Below are 21672 nucleotides of genomic sequence, written 5' to 3' on the forward strand. Positions count from 1 at the left end.
CGCAGAGATCCTCCCCTCCCTGACTCCCTTGTTAGGTCCACGCCTCCCATCAACCCACCCTGCCAAGTTCAAAACCTGCGCCCACACCTCCCCCCTCACCTCTGTCTAAGGCCTCAAAGGATCCTTCCACTCCTTCCACATCCAACAGAGATTTGCCTGCACTTCCACACATGTCATCTACTGTGTCTGTTGGTCTCAATGTGGTCTCCTCTACATTGGGGAGATAGGACGCCAACTTGTGGACCATTTCCGAGAACATCTCTGAGAACACGCACTATACACCGCCACTGCTATGTGGCTGAATACTTTAACTCCCTCTCCCAATTAGCCAAGGACAACATGCAGGTCGTGGGCTTCCTCCATCGCCACACCCGAACCACCTGACACCTGGAGGAAGAACGCCTCATCTTCCATCTTGGGACCTTGCAACCACATGGGATCAATATGGATTTCAACAGTTTCCTCATTTCCTCTCCCCCAGCTTATCCCAGATCCAACTTTCCAACTCGGCACCGTCCTCATGACCTGTTCTCCCTGTCCATCTTCCTTCCCACCTATCTGCTCCACCCTCCTCTCTACCTATCACCTTCTCCCCACATCCATCCACCTATCACACTCCCAGCTACCTTCCCCCGGCCCACCTTCCTCCTATTTATCTCTCAGCCCCCTTGGGCCACAAGCCTCATTCCTGATGAAGGGCTTATGCCCGAAACGTTGATTCTCCTGCTCCTTGGATGCTGTCTGACCGGCTGTGCTTTTTCAGCACCACACTCTTCAACTCTGATCTCCAGCATCTGCAGTCCTCACTCTCTCCATGCTACTGGGCATGCTCAGTTTCTCCAGAACTTTCTGTTTTTGTTACTAATAAAGTAGCCTAGTAACCTTTCCCCTTAGCAAAGCCTGAGCTAATCTGACCTTCTGGGAGCTGCTATTGACTGGGTATTGGAAGTGGATTACTCATTGAGATCTGAGTCTTGGATTAGATTTAGTTCTCTCTGTAATCCATTGGTCGGTTTATCATTTTCTTTTCTCTCACACATTTGTAGAACCTTTTCAACCCAGCTGTGAATCTGTTGTACATTTTTGCTGCACACCAAGTCAGCAAGTTATTGCCTAGTGGTTCGTTGCAGATACCTGACTCTGAGCATGAACTGTATCAGGGCAGTTCTCATTAAATACCCAGGGGGCCTGGGGATGGGTGGGGTTGATCCTGTGGACAAGAAGGATTTAGGAGAGTTTCAGTTTGCTATCTTGACCTTAACTAAGTGCAATGTCGAATGACTTCAGGATATAAATATGATTACTAAGAATTCAGGGGATAACCCCCAGTCACTGCTCTCATTTATTTATATCTACGTTGTGAAACGTAACAAAGCACTTATGCAAAGTTGCCTGCAGTTTCAGTGGTGACTATTTTCAGTGTCTTTTCAATCATGAAAATGACATCAATGGTATTTGATTGGCAGTACAGCATTTTGGGACATCCCAGGGTAGGCAAAAGTGCAACATGAATGCAAGCCTTTGATATGGAAATGGACTTGAATAAGAAGCCTCTGTAGGCCGCACCATTATCCACACCCTGCCCAACAAGTGAACATGGTTATTGAGTACCACTGGGGACAGGAGCTACCCTCTATCGTGATGCCTTGCACAAGATAACCTCAGCCTCCTGGGGGAACGGCATGCAGCAGTTGAACCAAGAATTCTTGAGAAAAAGAAAGCTAAACTATCTTGATTTTCTATTCCTGTCCCACATTCCTCATTATGTCAGCTGGGGTAGGGGACTGCTTGGCCAGTGTGATCCTATATGCAGCACTCATCACATCCAGGTCAAAATATTTCAAGATGTGGAGGCGCCGGTGTTAGACTGGGGTGGACAATGTTAAAAATCACACACCACTAGCTAGCTACCTGACAAAGGAACAGCACTCCGAAAGCTTGTACTTCCAAAGAATCCTGTTGGATTATAACCTGGTGTTATGTGATTTTTAAAAATATTTTAATCGATCCCAGTTCTGAGGAAGGCTCACTTGACCTGAAACGTTAGCTCTGATTTCTCTCCACCGGTGCCTACAGATCTTGTGGAAGCACGGTGGCACAGTGGTTAGCACTGCTGCCTCCCAGCGCCAGAGACCCGGGTTCTTCCCGACTCAGGCGACTGTGTGGAGTCTGCACGTTCTCCCCGTGTCTGCGTGGGTTTTCTCTGGATGCTCCGGTTTCCTCACACACCCCAAAGATGTGCAGGTCAGGTGAATTGGCCATGCTAAATTGCCCGTAGTGTTAGGTAAAGGGGGGAATGGGTGGGTTGCGCTTCGACGGGTCAGTGTGGACTTGTTGGGCCAAAGGGCCTGTTTCCACGCTGTAAATAATCTAATCTAATCTGCTGAGATTTTCCCACAATTTCTATTTTTGTCTTTTTCTCATTATTGGTGAAAATATGGGGGTGAATACCTACAACTTATAAGACCACAGTTTAAAATCAGTTAATCCCCTGTCAAGCTAATATCTATCGATGATATTTTTAAAATTCACTGGCTGGTAACAACACATTGAATTTTTAAAACCAGACTCTTTAAGAAACACAGACTGTCTCCAACACAATTCAGGTGGGAACCTAATTTGCATTACACTACATTGCACAATCCAAATCCATTAGAATAAAAGCAGTAGGTCTGCCAAGCCCACCAAAGTCAAGTAACCTCTGAGGACTGTGAAAGACCTCATGGCTATTGTGCTGTTGAAAAGCTATCTAAGGCAACTAGGAGACAGTGAAGTCTGCAGTGCTGGAGATCAGAGTTGACAGTGTGTTGCTGGAAAAGCACAGCAGGTCAGGCAGTTGATTCCTGATGAAGGGCTCCAGCCCGAAACATCTTATCTAAGGCAACTACCTGGGCATTCAACTGTTGGAGATTGTCCATTAAAAGCTAATAGTTTTGACAATGGGACTCTGGTTTCAGACAGCTTGACAGACATGAGCTAAACAAGGTGTGATTAAAATATACAATCCTGTTTAAATTACTGGCAGTTAGCGAAAGTAGTCACACTCTAAGACAACGCATTTATATTCTTTAAGCACAAACTCTTAGCAAAACTGCATAAGCAGCTCAGAATCTAAATGGGATCCTCCTTATTCACTCTGTCTTCACAAAACTTGTAAGCTTTGGGTCTTGCCTGCTACTGTTAACCCACTCTCCATGTGTAGAGGATAAAGAGTTTAAAGAAACATCTCTGGAACAGCAACCTACTCAATCCAGTAAACCTTTAATTCAGAACCATCAAGATCACTGAATTCAGCCGGAAACCAATGAAACCACCAGATTCCAACCATATGCTCATTTATCTTTTTTAAATGGAATCCAATTTGGTCAAACTAACCTTCTCCAGCCTACAATCTGTATTTGTGACCAGCCTTTTCCATTTTGGAATTAAAGTATAGAATTGGATGTGTTAAAGATAATCATTCCTCTCTTGGCCTGTTACATGTTTTCTTCTGCAATTGATTAGTTTTTATCTCTTACTGATGTAAGTGAGTTTGAGCATGAATTGATTGATGAATTGTATGGGAGCAGGCATCCAACATTGTGATCATAGTGAGTATTGCATAAAAGAATGTACACCCACTGCAGGAGGAGGATGGACAATCTCCCACCGTTTTATTGTAAACGGTGCTTTATTCATAAAAAAATCTTTATGTACATACACAGATACTAAAGCAGTTCTGTACAGCCTTTGCATAGAAAAATATAACAAACATTGGAATTTGAAATTCCCTGCATTAGCAAAAAAACCATAGGCATTTCCTACAAGTGCAGGACACTATTTACATAAGTTTGAGGCAAAGAGAGGGTCTGATTAATAGAACAGACTCCTGTTGGACTTCAGCAGAAAGATGTTAGACAGGGGTCTTTCCCCACTCTGTGCCTTACTCTGTCCCTCAGCATGTAGTTCTGCACCTTGGAATGTGCCAATCAGCAACACTCAGTCAAGGTCAGCTCTTTGTACTGGAAAGTCAACAAATTTCAGGCAGAACAGGGAGCGTCTTTCACTGAGTTAATGGTCATCCAGGTGCAGTTGATTTTGTTTCGGTGTGTGTCTGGGGAACAGGCAACAGAGTACAGAGTCCTGAGTCACAGAGCTGCACAGGATGAGCCTCAACAAAAGCCACTGCATCTCTCTCCAGACTTCCTTTGCAAAGGCACATTTCAGCAGGAGATATATGACTGTCTCTTTTCCCTTGCAGCCACTTTGAGATCAATGACCTTAGACAGGACTTTATAATCTACATTCAACAATGAGTTTGGTCGCCAATTTCTCATTTCCTCCCTCCCTTCTGCTTGGCAATGAGGGTGATGATATCTTTCCTCATGGATTCGCACGTACTCCCTGCCTGAAACATACTGTCATACACCTCCAGCAGGTCCTGGCCAAGTCCCACAGAGCCAAATCCAACTCAGCCAATAAGCTGCTGCTTCTGGGAGTTTTATTCTTTTCTAAGGACTCAAGGGTCTTGGTCAGCTCATCCAGAGACAGCAGCTGGTCCAGCATCTCCCAGGTTCTATTGTCTGAGACCTCCATGATAGGTGACAGGGGTGACTGGGACGCCTCTCTTTCTGTGGGCTTCAGGTCATACAGTCCATTCTAAAAAGACTCACTGATCCTCAGGATGTCAGACTAAGATGACGTTACTGAGCCATCTTCTTCCTACAGGCTTTCACTGAAGAAACACGAGGACGTCTCATCCTGTTCCAAAGGGCGGACTGTGGACAGGAAGGTTATCTTGGAGGCCTCCAAGGCAAAGGGCGAGGCTTACTGGCTCTTCACCTCCTGCTGATCCTCAGTCATCTGCAACAGCAGTAGGTTCTGCCTGCTCTTCTGGAGTTTGGATAATTTTCCCCATCTCTCTCTCACTCTCACCTTCTAAACACCTTTGAGGATAAAGAATCACTTGATGATCATGTGACTGTTTCCCACCAGTCCACTGGAGACTCAAAAAGGGGTGTCACGGCTCTCCAATCTGTGTAATCCCTGTTGAGCTCCTCAATGTGTTTTGCGGTCAACAGTTTCACATTCCCTTGCCAGCCCACTGGTCATCCTGTAGGTGACAGTCGGCCAGCAGGAGGCAGTGGTCAGAGAAGAACACCAGCTTGACGTTTAGATTAGATTACTTACAGTGTGGAAACAGGCCCTTCGGCCCAATAAGCCCATACCGACCCTCCGAGGAGCAACTCACCCAGACCCATTCCCCTACATTTACCCCTTCACCTAACCCTACGGGCAATTTAGCATGGCCAATTCACCTAACCTGCACATTTTTGGACTGTGGGAGAAAACCAGAGCACCCAGAGGAAACCCTCGCAGACACGGGGAGAATGTGCAAACTCGACACAGACTGTTGCCTGAGGTGGGAATTGAACCGGGTCTCTGCCGCTGTGAGGTAGCAGTGCTAGCCACTGTGCCACCATGCCGCCCCGTTAGTGGATCTGACTGAGAACATGTGGGGGCGCAAACAGGAAATCTATCCTTAAGCGATGTATCGCCTGACCAGGTGTATCTACACTGCGCTCCGTCTGACAATGTCGTGTAACTTGGTGACTTTACCTGTTTTCATCAGGAATCTGGACGTGGTGTCCGTTTCGTCATCAGCCCCTCCGGATCGTCCATCCCCATTGATGATGCAGTTGAAGTCTCCAGCCAGAATGTGTGGCGTGGACATCGCCAGCAGCAGTGGGAGTTGCTGCAGAACGGCCAACCGCTCACTCTGTACCACCGGGGCATACTCGGTAATTAGTCTTATGTATGTAACATCTGCTACAAAAGGCAACCGCCCACCACCTCCTTAACCTCAGAGATGGTGAAGATGCCCCCTCCCAGCAGAATACCCAGGCTGCAGGAACAGCTATCGCTCCCCCTGACCAAATTGAAGGCCCAAAGGCCCACAATCTACACCATTTCCTGTAGCTGTTGGGGTGTGGTATCCTCAACTCCTGCAGAAACAGGAACTCTGCTTTGATATTGGACAGATAAGCCAATGTGGAAACACATTGGTTACTGCCTTTCACATTACGCATATTTATGCTGACAATCTTCAAATCCATGTTAAGTTTTGTTTTAGATCACCGTACTGTCCAATAAAGATTTAAACATGGTCCTGTTGCTGGGCGAGCTCCTGCACCCCATGGTCTCGGAGAACTGTTGCATCCTCGCAGGGCACTCCTGTTCTGCCCGGCGTCCATTGCTCTGATCAGGTGCCATCGGAACCAAGGTGAAGCCAGGGACAGTCCAGTTTCATGTTGTGCCCCGCATCGAGCTGAGCTATTGTTGTGTTCCGCCCCTAGAACAAAGTGTCAGTGCTCCCGCTTTCCCGGAGCTGTGCTGGGCTCCACGAATTTCTTGGGCCCCTCGCAATATCCAGTATTTCTGGGTAGAGGGGGTACTTATTTCCTCTCCCCTATTGGTGCTTCGTTGGAGGAGGAGTCCCTGATATATTCTTCATACAGCTGTCCCTTTCCACTCTGCTACTGTGGGTGGCACGGTGGCACAGTGGTTAGCACTACTGCCTCACAGCAGTGGAGACCTGGGTTCAATTCCTGACTCAGGCAACTGACTGTGTGGAGTTTGCACATTCTCCCTGTTTCCGCTGGGTTGTCCGGTTTCCTCCCACAGTCCAAAGATGTGTGGGTCAGGTGATTTGGCCATGCTAAATTGCCCTTAGTGTTAGGTGTAGGGGAATGGGTCAGTGTGGACTTGTTGGGCCGAAGGGCCTGTTTCCGTACTGTAAGTAATCTAATCTACTGGCCCTGTGAGACTGCAGGATTTTCCTTTGTGGTTTTTCCTCACTACCTGCCACACCTCTACTGTTCATTCACAGTCTCCTCCTCCAATGACTCTGTGTTCTCCACTGGATGTTCAATCAGTTTTTCACTCTCTGGAGCTTCTTCTGTAAGTCTTGCCTTCCTTCTGACTGTCCTTTTGCTCAGTCATTTTATTGGAGTGTGGTGATTTCCTGCCCTTTTGGGATCCACTGCTTGTTGTGCCACTTCTGTGCATATGTGGACCCCTGTCCTGGGAAGGCCTTGTACCCACTTGCCGGGATGAGAGCTGCCCCAACAGCACTCAAGAAGTTTGACACCATCCAGGACAAAGCAGCCCATTTGATTAGCACTACATCCATAAGCATCCACTCATTCCACCACTGAAGCTGAGTAGCAGCAATGTGTACTATCTACAAGATACAATCTACAAATTCAGCAAAGATCCTCAGACAGCACCTTCCAAACCCTCGACGACTTCCATTCTAGAAGGACGAGGGCAGCATTGGAACTCCACCACCTGCAAGTTCCTCTCCGAATCACTCGCCATCCTGACTTGGAAATATATCGCTGTTCCTTCACTGTCACCTACTCAAAATCCTGGAACACCCTCCCTAAAAGCAATGTGGATCTACTTACAGCATATGGACAGTAGCAGTTCAGGATGGAAGCTCACCAGCACCTTCTCAAGGGCAACTAGGAACAGGCAATAAGTGCTGGCCCAGCCAGCGATGCCCACATCCCTGGAGTAAACTCAAAAACATAAAAAAGAACCTCCATGGAAAGAGTGGCAGTTGTCATGGAGATCCAGCCCCAACAGAGGATTCAGACAGAAATGGATTCAGAGCTGCCCTCTGTTGCTGTAGGTATGGGTGTAAGCATCAATGGCAAGGAACAACTGATTACAGTTACCAGGGCAAGGACTTGTTCTTTCATCTGGGAAAGTGGTCCACTCCCTTTGTTTCAGAAACCCATCTCAACATTTTGTAGGATGGACACGACAGAAAACATTCTGACAGCACATGGGCTGGTGTACTTATGGAAGAGCGCTGTATATACACTGATTGAGTGCCCATGCCAGTCATGTGCCACCAAAAGTCTTTTTATTTCTTTGCCTACCATTACGCCTGGGTGTGCTGCCTGGTCTCTGCAGCTGAGGAAGTGGCTCCTGCTGATTGGTGTACCCTGTAATGACTTTGGTGGATGGCCTGTAGGGGCTCAGGGTTTGGAGGACCCAAGCCAGCCTAATGTCTCCTACACAGATACTTCCTGTAGGGACGCTGAGAGAATAAGGTGACTGTAGATGCACCAGGAACATTCTCCAGGAATGTAGATGCACCAGGAATGTTCTCTATTCTGCCTCCGTTTTGCTTGAAGCAACTTCTATAACCTTGTTTCCCTTCAGGTTCCCTTGTTGTCTGTAGCCACATTGTGCTGTAGCCACATTGTTGTGTACAATAAGTGCAAAGTCTACGTTTGTGCATGCAGCTTGACTCATCTAACTGATCACACTGTCAGCACATAATCTTTACTCAACACAATAATTCAAAATGAAATGTCCTAAGTCAATGAAGTAGGTCACACAGAGCAAACATCACTTCCCAGCCAGCCCCTCTTACAAAGTAAACATTAAAACAAACCTGTATATGTTGCCTGTAAGAGATTCGCTGCAAGATTGTCATGGGCCTGTGGGTCTCCTTGGACTATCACCCTGTCTGTAAGTAACCTCCTGGACCATATCAAGATCCTGACCTTCACCAGCCTTATCAGAGGAGAGCTCTGGCTTTATCTCTTCCCCTTGAAAGAAATACCTCCTCTTTGTCAAGTTTGACTGTGGAGTGAGCAACTCACAACGGCAGTGCACAGCCAGGTATCTGAAACTCATCTTCAAGAGGCCAATGAACTGCTTAACAATAGCCGTTGTAGAAAGGGAGGGAGGAACTGAAGAAAATTACAATTACCAGAGATATCGTACTGAGTAAATTATTGGAAGTAAGTTGACAAGCCCCCATGACCTGTCCTACCTGTCCATCTTCCTTCCCACCTCTCCGCTCCACCTTCCCCTCTGACCTATCACCAAAGCAGAGGTAGATGGATTCTTGATTACCACGTGAATGAAAGATGTAAAGCTGAAATTAAATTCAGATCAGCCATGATGTGATTGAATAACACAGCTAGCTCAGAGGGCCAAATGCCTACTCTTGATCTTGTTTTTTTGTTTATATGTTTGGAGAGGGTGCCAATCAAGCAGACTACTTTGTCTGGGTGGTCTTAAACTTCATGAATATTGTTGGAGTCACACCCATCCAGCAAGAGGAGAACATCCATTGAACTTCTGTGTTGTACCTTAATGAGGTAGTCAGGCTTTGCGAGTCAGAAGTGAGCCAGTCACCAGACAATTCCTAATCTTGTAGCCACAATATTTATATGGCTAGTTCAGATCAGTTTCTGGTCAATAGTAATTTCTAGTATGGTGTGGGTTAGCAAAGGAGATGAGTAACAGTGATGAGTTGGAGATTAGAAATAGTGCCTTGTGGGATATTAAGAATAGTGGGGAATTACCAGTATTTGCTGTTGAATATCAAAGTGCGATGGTTAGAATCTTGCTTGTTGAAGATGGTCATTGCCTCACAGTTGTGTTGAATGAGCACGATTTACCATTTTATCAGGCCAACCTTGGATTGCCTGGATCTTGGTACCTATGGCTACAGACTACTTCAGGAGCTCCAAGTATGCAATCATCATCAAACATCCCCACTTCTGACCTATGATGGCTGAAAGGTCATTGATGAAGCAACTGAAGATGAGTGCAGGAGCTTATGAGAATAGATCTGGATCCCCTGCCATTCGCATTGCACACTCACTGAGAACATTCTCTAAAACACTGTTCATGAGAAAGATGATATTTGTAAACTTTTCCTCTGTGTTCATGGTCCATCCTCCCGAACCTACCTCTCTGCCAATCACTGTAGATGGCCTTCTCCTTTGCTCCTACATTTTCTCTGCCCTTCAAGCTCCCCCTGTCACTATCAGCATGGAGTCATAGAGTGATGCATCATGGAAACAGACCCTTTGGTCCAACCAGTCCATAATCCCAAACTAAATCAGGCCCACCTGCCTACTCCTGGCCCATTTCCCTCCAATCCTTTCCTATTCATGTACTTATCCAAATGTCTTTTACACGTCTTCCTCAGGAAGTTCATTCCACACTTATTCCCTCTGTGTAAAACATTTGCCCCTCATGTCTTTTTCAAATGTCTATCTTCTCACGTTAAAAATATCCCCTGATCTTGAAATCCCGCATCCTAGGGAAAAGACAACTAACATTAATTCTATCTATACCCCTCACGATTTGACAAACTTCTGAATGGTTGTCTTTCAACCTCCTACATTCCAGTGAGAAAAAGTCCCAGCCTTTCTTTATCACTCAAACCTTCCATACCCAGCAACATCCTGGTCAATCTCTTCTGAACCCTCTCCAGCTTAATAAGATCCTTCCTATAACCGAACGACCAGAACTGGACACAGTACTCCACCTTAACAATCTTTCTTAATATTCCTGCTCTTGCCCCTATTCCGACTCTCATCCAGATCTCCATGTCCTACCTTGTCCGTACAGCCCCTATATTCAAATCATCTGCCCTTTCTCGTTCCCCAGTGCACCTAATTGCCTCATTATCTTCTCTGACTGTAATAAACAGCTCAAAAACAAACACAGAAATTGCTGAAAAGCTCAGCAGGTCTGGCAGCATCTGTGAAGTGAAATCGGTTAATTTTTCCGTGTCCGGCGACCCTTCCTCAGAACATATATTGCTCCTTGCCCACTTTGCCACTATCATTGTGATTCTCCCCTCCACATCCCAGTTTGTTTCTTCCATTCCTGGGGTGGCTCAGTGGTTAGCACTACTGCCTCACAGTGACAGGCCTTTGGGTTCAATTCCCCACCCTTGGGTGACCATGTGCAGTTTGCACATTCTCCCTTTGTCTGTGTGAGTTTCCTCCAGGTGCTCTGGTTTCCTCCTACTGTCCAGAGATGTGTAGGTTAAGTGGATTGGCCATGCTAAATTGCCCATGATGTCCAGGAATGTACAGGCTAGGATTAACCATGGGAAATGCAGGGTTACAGAGGGAGGGTGGGTCAGGGTAGGATGCACTTTGATGGGTCAAATTACCTGCTTCCAGACTGCAGGGATTCTATGATTTCCCAATAATCATTCCAATATACTGATAACCCTTCAGTTCCATTCCTTCCTATCTTATCCATCTTTATCCAAACCTCTTTACTTCAGATCTTTTTAAAGTGAACTTTGCCAGCCTGCCCTGGTCAGGTTTACCAATGCCAATCTGCGTGGTAGCCTCGTTTAGGCAGGGTTTGCCCCAGCCTGCCTTTACCCCTTATAGTGAAGTGTTTAACTGCAACAAGCAAGTCTGCATGTAGGTCATACTCCTCATGGGCTGATTGACATGGGGAGGCATCACTCCTTACTCTGTAACTGTTTGTACAAAGAAACAATTTGGTTATGTCAGAGCTAAGTATGGAATATGTTTGTACTCCTTGGAGCTTGAAGAATGAAATATTGTGTGTGGTTCAGGTCCCCCTCCTGTGAGAGGGATGTTGTGGGGCTTGGAAGGGTTCGGAGGGCATTTGCAAGGATGTTGCCGAGGTTGGAGGGTTTGGACTGTGAGGAGGGGTTGGATGGGCTGGGGCTGTTTTCGTTGGGGCTTCAGAGGCTGAGGGAGGGGTGGCCTTGTAGAGGTTTAGAAATTCATGTAATAGAGGGCATAGGTTTAGGGTGAGAGGGGGAAGATTTAAAAGGGGCAACTTTTGTATGCAGAGGGTGGTGTGTTTATGGAATGAACTGCCAGAGGAAGTGGTGGAGGCTGGTACAGTTACAGCATTTAAAAGGCACCTGGATGGGTATATGAATAGGAAGGGTTTAGAGGGATATGGGCCAAGTGCTGGCAAATGGGACTCGATCAATTTAAGATATCTGGTGGGCATGGACGAATTGGACTAAAGGGTCTGTTTCCGTGCTGTACATCTCTATGACTCTAATTTAAGTCTGTCAGGTGGATATCTCATATTTAGTCAGTTTGTGAACATGCATGCTTCTATTTATTGTTAATAAGACTGGTGTGTTTTTGCCTCTAATAGGATGTTTTACCCAAGGCAGTACTGCTTAGGTTATCTCCTGTAACATTAAAGAAAACTAGTCATGGATATCAAGAGTTGAAAATGCGTTGCTGGTTAAAGCACAGCAGGTTAGGCAGCATCCAAGGAACAGGAAATTCGACGTTTCGGGCATAAGCCCTTCATCAGGAATGAGGAGAGGGTGCCAAGCAGGCTAAGATAAAAGGTAGGGAGGAGGGACTTGGGGGAGGGGTGATGGAGATGTGATAGGTGGAAGGAGGTCAAGGTGAGGGTGTTCTGTGCAGAGGAGATGACCTGGGGGGTGCAGTGAGAGAGAGAGACTCACTGAAATCCTTGTAGAGGGAGGAAGAGAGCTTCTTCAAGGAAGGCATCCTTGCAAGAGGATTCGCAGTAGGTTAAAAATCAAGACTCCATTTATCACAGCTAACTATTATGCATATACATGGCATTCTTCAGGCACATAACTATCTTGGCTAACATTAAGCTAATAGGTTACAATAGAACGTACTTCCAGTAGAGAACCATGCTTCAAATATCTGGGCTAAGATGGAGTATGAGACCTTTCTACCTTCCAGTCACATGCTATGGTACAGTAATGATATCATGACTGTGTGTCTTAAAGGCATACTAACATTCTGACTGTGAGACGTAACAGAATGCTTATTAACACCCTAGCCTGAATGCAATTCCTGTAGGCTGGGGTGATAACATGTTTTTGTGGCCTGATAATGAATTGCAAATCGATCCTAACAATTGAAATTAGAAAAGCCGGCCGGCCTGAGAGGCCCTGGGCACCTAAAAGCAGAGAGTGAACCTGGGTCCGGAAACTGAGCCTCTGCCTTCTGCTCAGTTAAGATGCCCTGACCCAGCCTTTAAAAATCTCCGGGTAGGCTGAGAAGATCGCACCCGTTAATTTTGTTTCTCTCCACAGACGCTGTCTGACCTGCCGAGTTCCCTGTACTGTTTGTTCATAATTCAGAATTTCCAGCAACTGCAGTCATTTGATATTTTTTTCTGTTGTCAGCACAACATTGAAGTCAGTCACCCATCCCAACTGACTATTATTCTTGTGCTATCCCAGACGTGAGGGGTTTGTCGTATGAAGAGAGAGGTTGAACGGTTTAGGTCCGTACACTCTGGAATTTAGAAGAATATGGGGAGATCAAATTGAGGTCTTCAAGATGATAAAAGGTATGGATAAAATACATGTGGAGGGGGTGTTCCTCTTGTGGGAAATACCTTGAGTATTGTGTGCAGTTTGGCCCCCTTATTTGAGGAAAGATGTAGTGGCATTGGAGCCAGTTCAGAGGAGGTTCACTAGGTTGATCCCAGAGATGAGGGGTTTGTCGTATAAAGAGAGATTGACAGTAGTGGCCTGTACTCTCGGGAATCTAGATGGAGGGGAGGAAGATCAAATGGAAGTATTCAAAATGATAAAAGGTATGGATAAACTAGATGTGGAGGGGATGTTTCCTCTTGTAGGGAATTATAGGATGAGGTCATAGTCTTACGAAAAGAGGTAGCAAATTTAAAACAGAGTTGAGGATAAAGTACTTCTCCTAAAGGGTTGTGAATCTGTGGAATTTGCTCCTCCCAAAGTGTAGTGGATGCTGGGACAGTGAGAAAATTTAAGGAGGAGTTAGACAGATATTCAGTTGGTAATGGGTTGAAGGGATATGGAGAGTAGGCAGAAAATTGGGGGTGAGGAGCAGATCAACCATGATCGAATGGTGGAGCAGATTCGATGGGCCGAATAACCTAATTCTGCTCCTATATCTTATGAATGTATCAACTTATGAACCTTGGCAGAAAGAGATACAGTCCACCTGACAGCATAAGATCAGGCCCATACCTGACTGATCCATACAGGGGAGCAATCCACTGACTGACTGCTGAAGGCATTTGTAGCCTGGCCAGTGTGTGACTGGAAAGAGTTAAAAAAGGATCTAGTTTCAGTGAAATCTCACAATGATTTTCAGTGCTCTGAACATCTGCCAGATTAAGTTCTGAGAATCCCGGACACAGTTTGTTGGAAATGACAGTGGAAGCTGTGCAATGTTCACAAACACAAAAACCCACTGGCAGCTTTAATTCTATTTGTGGATTTGGGATCCTATTGCTTAATCTCATTTTCCTGAAGCTTGTCAGAATGCCAAGATTTTGTACACCCGAGTGTTTCTGTTTGGATTCCGAGTTTTCCTGCTGCAGCACTCAAATCGAGCATTTTAAAAACATAGATCTCAGAAAAAGAACAAACTGTCCCTTTCAGCAACAACAACATGCATTTATACAGCGCCTTCAATGTAGTTCAACTTCCTTCAGTGCTTGACAAGAATATTTTGACAAAAATAAACGTCAATCCAAAGAAGGAAAGGGTGATTTTCAGCACTGAGGTCTTCTTCATCATTAGGTTTCCAGCTGGAATATTGGTTGAACCTAGGGTTAGCACAAGACTCCATTTGGGAAAATGAGCTGAAGCCCAATTCTAGGAATGGCCACTTGGAAGATCATTAACAAAGCTGATTACCACTGAAGATACCTGCTAGTGCGCAGTAAAGGGTTTCAATATCCAGTCTCTCTTCACAGCAAATAGATTGTTTGGGAATGAATACAATATTGATTTCAAGTACGACTTAAAGGGATATTCTGTCCAGGGCTATGAAGATGCCCTTTGGAACATATTGGCAGTCTGCTCAATGTATTTTGTAAAGGCTTCACCAACACTTAAAGAATTGTTCTAGAAATTCACCAAAGAAGAGTATGAGCTGTGCCTCTCCACCTAACAGGGGAAGTATTCAGTCACAGTCATCTTGCTGGAGGACTCCACTGATCCGCAGGAGAAGAGGCAAGATCCCTTCCTCTCTATTTAACCAGGAACATCTCTCCATCTCGACCTCCAGTCTGAATCCACTAAGTCGTCTCCCTATGGCAGCACGGTGACTCAGTGGTTAGCCACACATGAACCAATCTCCCATTTCAAATTGCCTCTCATGACCTTTTAAAGTTTTTCACCTTTGTGGGCGACATGGTGGCACAGTGGCACAGTGGTTAGCACTGCTACCTCACAACGCGAGAAACCCGGGTTCAGTTCCCGCCTCAGGCGACTGACTGTGTGGAGTTTGCACATTCTCCCCGTGTCTGCGTGGGTTTCCTCCAGGTGCTCCAGTTTCCTCCCACAGTCCAAAAATGTGCTGGTTAGGTGAATTGGCCGTGCTAAATTGCCCGTAGTGTTAGGTGAAGGGGTAAATGTAAGGGAATGGGTCTGGGTAGGTTACGCTTCAGCAGGTCGGTGTGGACTTGTTGGGCCGAAGGGCCTGTTTCCACACTGTAAGTAATCAAATCTAATCTAAAAAAAAACTCTGTCCCCTCGTCTTGAAATCTCCCACTTAGGGAAAAGACTCCTGCCAGTCACTTTATCTGTACCCCTCATTATTTAATTCCCTTCTGTAAGGTCACCCTACACTCCGGGGAAAGAAGTCCCAGCCTATCCAGCCTCTCTTTATAATTCAAACCCTTGCTGAAGTTCTTTTCTTTACAAAAGACTCTACTTGAGTTGTTGCTGTCGCTCATGCCATTGGATTAGTGTCAGTTTCAAAAGTGCCTTTTATGAAGTGGTAAATGTGAGAGGTATTTTGTGTGACCTCACCAAGCAATTGCTGATCTAAAAAGCTGATATCACCTAAAGAAAGTTGAGCATTCAGACAGTTCAGACTTTGTTACAACTGCCTACACCTAGAGGTGTGACTAAGACCTATTTCTGTTCTGGTGAATTGGAAATGTGATCTGAGTGCAAGCCACGCCTACTCTAGATGTATGCATTAACATCTCTGAGCAGGCTCACATTAAAAACATTTAACTTCAGGGGTCTTGCGGTGCAATGGTAGTGTCCCTCTCTCTGAGTGAGAAGGCCTGGATTCAAGTCCCACTGTCTCAAAGGTGTTATCATATCTGAACAGGTTGGTTCAAAAGATTTCCTACTTTGTTTAAAGATGTCAGTCACTATTAACACTCACCGTGTACAAAATGCAAGTTATGTTAAAAAGAATCCTTACCGTATAGATATAGACTTGCTAATGTATCTAACCCTATCCTCCAGACAAGGATCGCTGCATAAAACACAATCGCTGTAATAAAACGGTGCTATTGCATAGGTGCCTCAGTCATGGTGGTTCAGGTCCCATCACGCCCACTCGCCATCACCCATTCTAATGCTGCCATTGGATATTAGAGTCAATGTCAGTCAGATTCCATCCTGGAGACAGCATTTTCCATGCTGGAAATCTGGCTTCTGAACTCAACTGGCCCACTGTAACTTTTCCATCAGAATTGCTAACAAGAATTCTGAGCACAAGGAGCTGCACAAGGGCTCTCTGACATAATGTCACCCAGTTTTATCCATCTGCTGGACCTAAACTTCCACTTAAGTTTCCCAATTTGTCCCCCCCATCCTCTCCTGAAGTCACTGTCTCTGGCCAGGGTGTGATGGCACATGGGCAAGCTCCAGCAACTTGCCTGTGGGCTCATTCAAACCCCGAGTAGTGGCAATCACATCATTGGGGCATTAAAACCCAAGGCCAAACCTGCCTTTCAGCAGCACCGTGAAGGTGCTCTTTTGAGTTGGGATCATTATGTAGACACCAAAAGCAGGAACTCAATTCATGTTCCCTCTCTATTGTAGTTGTCGTTATTGAGACTGTCCATATCTTCTCAGGTCACTTCCACACTGAGCAATAGATTTCAGGCTGGCTGTCCCCTCAGCTTCCTCAATGTAATTTTGGGCTCAGTAACGATTTGAATTGCTGCACGGGAACATCATTCTGACACAAGGGGATGAGACGGGGGTCACAAGGTGGGCAGTAGCAAATGGTCAGTCCCTTTTTGCTGCCTTGCCCAGGGAAACTCTCCCCCGTGGACTTCAACGGAGATGCTATGTGGCTTCCAAGTGAAACTGCCAAAACTGAGGTTTCAATTAGATAGAGGCACCGAGGGCTTGGGAATGAGGTTCCTCAGTTCATAAGATATAGGAGCTGAATTAGGCCATTCAGCCCATCGAATCTGCTCAGCTGTTCAATCATGGCTGATACGCTCCTCAACGCCATTTTCCTGCCTTCTCTCCCTAACCCTTCAATCCATTAATAATTAAAAATCTATCTAACTCCTCCTTAAATGTATTCACTATCACACCATCTACCACACTCGGGGGGTAGCGAATTTCCACAGATTCACAACCCTCTGTGTGAAGTAGTTTCTCCTCAACTCTGTTTTAAATTTGCTACACCTTATCCTAAGACTATGACCTCTCGTCCTAGAATGCCTCACAAAAGGAAACACACCCCTCCACATCTATTTTATCTGCACATCTTATCATCTTGATTACTTCAATTTGATCTCCCCCCTCCTTTGTCTAAATTCCTGAGAGTGCAAGCCTAAACTGTTCAATCTCTCTTTATACAACAAACCCCTCATCTCTGGGATCAACCTAGTGAACCTCCTCTGAACTGGCTCCAATGCCACTACATCTTGAGGGGAATGGGTCTGGGTGGGTTGCTCTTCGGAGGGTCAGTGTGGACTTGTTGGGCCGAAGGGCCTGTTTCCACACTGTATGGAATCTAATCTAATCTAATCTTTCCTCAAATAAGGGGACCAAAACTGCTCACAATACTTCAGGTGTGGTCTGACTCATGCCTTATATAGTTGCATCAATACTTCCTTACCTTTATATTCTATTCCTTTAGTTATGAAAGCCATTCCATTTGCTTGAGGTACAAGCCAGCTGTGATCTATTCATTCACAGGCTGTGGGTAACTGGTTAGGCCAGCAGGTATTACCCATCCCCATTTGGCCAGTCTTAACTGTCTCAGGAAATTTCCTTCCCTCAAGGACATTAGTGAATGATTGGAATTTTCTGAAATCAAGCACTAAATTAATTCCTCCCTTTCCTATGTGGTCAGGGCAATTGTATAGTAGGCTACACGACAGTCTATCATTCTTTTTGCCATAACGTCCAAGATTAATTTCAGCCGAATATAGTCCCAATATTTATCAATGGACTACCAGCCTATAGTTCCAGAGTCCTGGCAGAGTGCTGTGTTTTTCTTTTACAATCGCTTAGGAATGTCAGTTGCAAAGTGGAAGTAAGTATGCATTCCTACTTGGATGAAGCAAGATGGAATTTTACACACAAATTATTGATCAGAACCAACACTGATATCTACTATCCAAAGAGGTCCTTATCAAGGAACATGCAGCTCTGGTTATGTTCACATACAATAAGTGCTGCCACACAGGTCAACACTCTGTTGTGTTGAGGGAGCTGCTGACATTGGTTGGAATGTGTTCCGCAGTGATTCTGGCTGTATGTGGCTATGAGGCTTATCTGTCAAATGCATTTCATTGTAAAAGAAAGCAGCCAATCCCAATTTACAATTAATGTTAACACTCTCCTCTCTGAGTCGGACGGTTGTGAGTTCAAGTCCTCCCTCGAGAGAGTTTAACACAAAGTTTTGGCTATTTACTGTGACAGACTGCAGTGTAAAATGAAAATCTGCCAATTTGTCCTGCATAGATTGAATTTTGTGGAACTCACATGGTTATCAGACCACATAGGAAGAGCAGGGCCTCAACATCTCCAATGGATTTACCAAGTAAACTCTGAGAGGATGTTGGTCAAGACCCCATTGCTCACAGTAGCTGTATCAGTTTAGCGTGGTTACACACATACAAGAATGTAGTGCTGGAAAAGCACAGCAGATCAGGCAGCAATGGAGGAGCAGGAGAATAGACATTTTGGGCATAAGCCCTTCATCAGGAATTCTCCTGCTCCTCGGATGTTGCCTGACCTGCTGTGCTTTTCCAGCACTACCGTCTTGACTCTGAGCTCCAGCACTGTAGTCTTCACTTTCTCCTTACGCACATCCAAGCCTAGTTTCTGCATAAAAAAGCAACATTTTCCTAGCTACCATCAGGTCACTGGACCTGAAACATTAACTCTACTTTCTCTCCACAGATGCTGCTGAGTTTTTCCAGCAACTTCTGTTTTTCTTTCTGATTTCCAGCATCCACAGTACTTTCACTTTTTATATAAAACCCACTACAGGGTATAAGAGTGAAACATTAACTCCAATTCCCTTCGTGCTGGATTGGGATGTTCAGTGTTGGCTCACTTTCTGTATGTGGTGGACCTTCCATCTGTGGGAAACTGAGATTTTGGATGTAGATTTTCTCACTGAGCTGGAAGGTTCATTTCCAGATGTTTCATCACCCTACTAGGTAACATATTCAGTGGGCCTCTGGGCAAAGCACTGCTGATAATTCCTGTTTTCTATTTATATGTTTGGGGTTTTTTGGGTTGGTGATGTCATTTCCTGTGGTGATGTCATTTCCTGTTCTTTTTCTCAGTGGGCGGTAGATGGGGTCTAACGCGATGTGTTTGTTCTCAAGACTTGCTAGGAACTCAGATGCTAAAGCAGTAGAGCTAGGGCATAGAAACTTAGAAACTAGGAGCAGTAGGCCATTCAGCCCTATGAGTCTGCTCCATCATTCAACTTGATCAGCGCTGATCCTCTGTCTCAATGATACATTCCTGCTTTCTCTCCATTCATTGGGATACCATTAAAATCTAAACATTTATCAACCTCCTTCTTGAATATCATCAGTGCCGTGGCCTTCACAGAGGTTGTGAATTCCACCCTCTGAGTGAAGAAGTATTGCCTCATCTCAGACCTAAAATGGCCTATTCCCTAACTCTGAGACTGTGACCAACGCTCCCTCTCAGGTGAATGGCTGTGACACCACTCAGAGGTTCCTCTGGGGTTCCGTGTGAGCCTGTATCAGGATGGGACCTCGGAAGAAGTATTGACTGTGACACCCCGGGTTCTAGATTCCCAAACCAGGGAAAAATTGACCCTGAATCCTGCCTGGCCCGTACCTAGGGATGGCCGCACCAGTTAGTTTCTTCTACGAATAGATCTGTGCTACCTATTGCTCCTCATGGACCCTGCAATCCTCCCAAGCTTATTAACCATCTAACCCACTGTTAAGAAGCCTCTAGGCCTGAGTACCTGGGCTAATGCTGATTGAATCACATCCAGCCATCATTTTCAGATGTGCTGATTCCCTGAAACCCAAATTCCATAGAGTCCAAGACTCACAGATTGATAACGGCCTAGAGAGAGGCTTTTTCTCTCGGCTAGCTCCTGCTCAAACTGATCCAAGTGTTGAGTTGGGTTGAATAAGGTTTGAATCCTGTTCATTCCAAATCAAATGCCCCCATACCCGCTGCCCCAGGGCTGGAGAATGCGAGGAGGTACAGTGGCAATGATGCACTGCACACACACACACACACACACACACACACACACACACACACACACACCAGCACATTGAAGGAGCCTGAAATTAAACAAGCAGCCTGACTGAGAAGGGTGGGAGTGAGGTCAGAGGAGAAAAGGAGGGAGGGTGGTGACAGCCGGGGGATGCTGGGGTGGTAGGTGGTGGGGAAGGGTGCACACCCACCTTTTGGACTTTGCCAGTCTCAGTGTGAATACTGAGTGCTGACTTCCTGATAGAGACACCCAGAGGAATATATTTCTGAGAGATCATCATTCAAACCGTGCTACAATCAACCTGTCCAATACACTTCAGCCATTTCCAATAGTTTTGTTCAAATATAGCCTCTGTCCCACTGTCCCACTGTCCAAGAGCACTTATTTTCACCTTGGTCTCAGTGACTGATTCCCCTCGGTCTCAGCTGTTGCTGAAGCTCTCATCCATGCCTTGTTAAAGCACTCCAGGCAACTTACCCAATGCTCAACCCTCCATCACCTCAAACGTCTCTGTAACTCCTCTGTCCTTGTCCTGATTTGCATCTAACCCTGTTTAAACCCATCACTTCTTTGCGCACTGATTCCTTCACCGTCTCCTGCTAAAGCACAACTCAAATTTACATATTTTCACCCTGGTTTTCTGAGTCCATCATGGCTTCACCCCTCTCTACCTCTGTAATCTCCTCCAGTCTGATAATCCTCCAGCCACCTCCAATTCTGGCACCTTGTGCATTGCCAATTTGAATCCACTGTAGATAGTTGTACGTACAGCTGTCCAATCTACCCTCAACTCTGGAACTGCATCCCTACAGCCTTCTGAAATAGCCCCACAGAGGCTGTTATCCCATCACCAAGTCACTCTTTATTGACTTGTGGAGAGTCCATGACATTGACCCAGCTCCCTCAGAGCCAGCTGTCAGAGTGAACAGGGTGTCTGACACTCCTGTTCTCATCTGTTAGCCAGGGCTCTCAAATTGGGGCTGTGAATCTTGTCCAATCAGGGGACCCATATTCTGTGAGGTCCACCTGGTTGCCTCATTAAAATCACTATATCCCTCCCCTTCTGAGTATAAGCTCATGGGTTGGTTCCTCCACTGAACTTTATCCCCAAAGTAAACTGTCTCATTTGTTTTAGTCTTGTGTCTGACATTGGCATTCCTGATGCCGTTTCATCCTCCCTCCCCCTAGTCATGGTCCGGGAAGATCAGCTTTAACCTGGTGCAGTGTCTTTTCCCCTTCAATAACTCTGCTGGAGCTATCCCTGTAGTTGCAAGAGGGGTGGTCCTATCATCAAATGGTAACTGGGACAGTTTGGTATCCAGTGAAGCTGTAGGCTGTTTCTTTAAGCCAGCCTTCAATGTTTGGACTGCTCTTTCAGCCAGACCAT

Source organism: Hemiscyllium ocellatum, chromosome 24, assembly GCF_020745735.1.
Source record: "Hemiscyllium ocellatum isolate sHemOce1 chromosome 24, sHemOce1.pat.X.cur, whole genome shotgun sequence".
NCBI lineage: Eukaryota > Metazoa > Chordata > Chondrichthyes > Orectolobiformes > Hemiscylliidae > Hemiscyllium > Hemiscyllium ocellatum.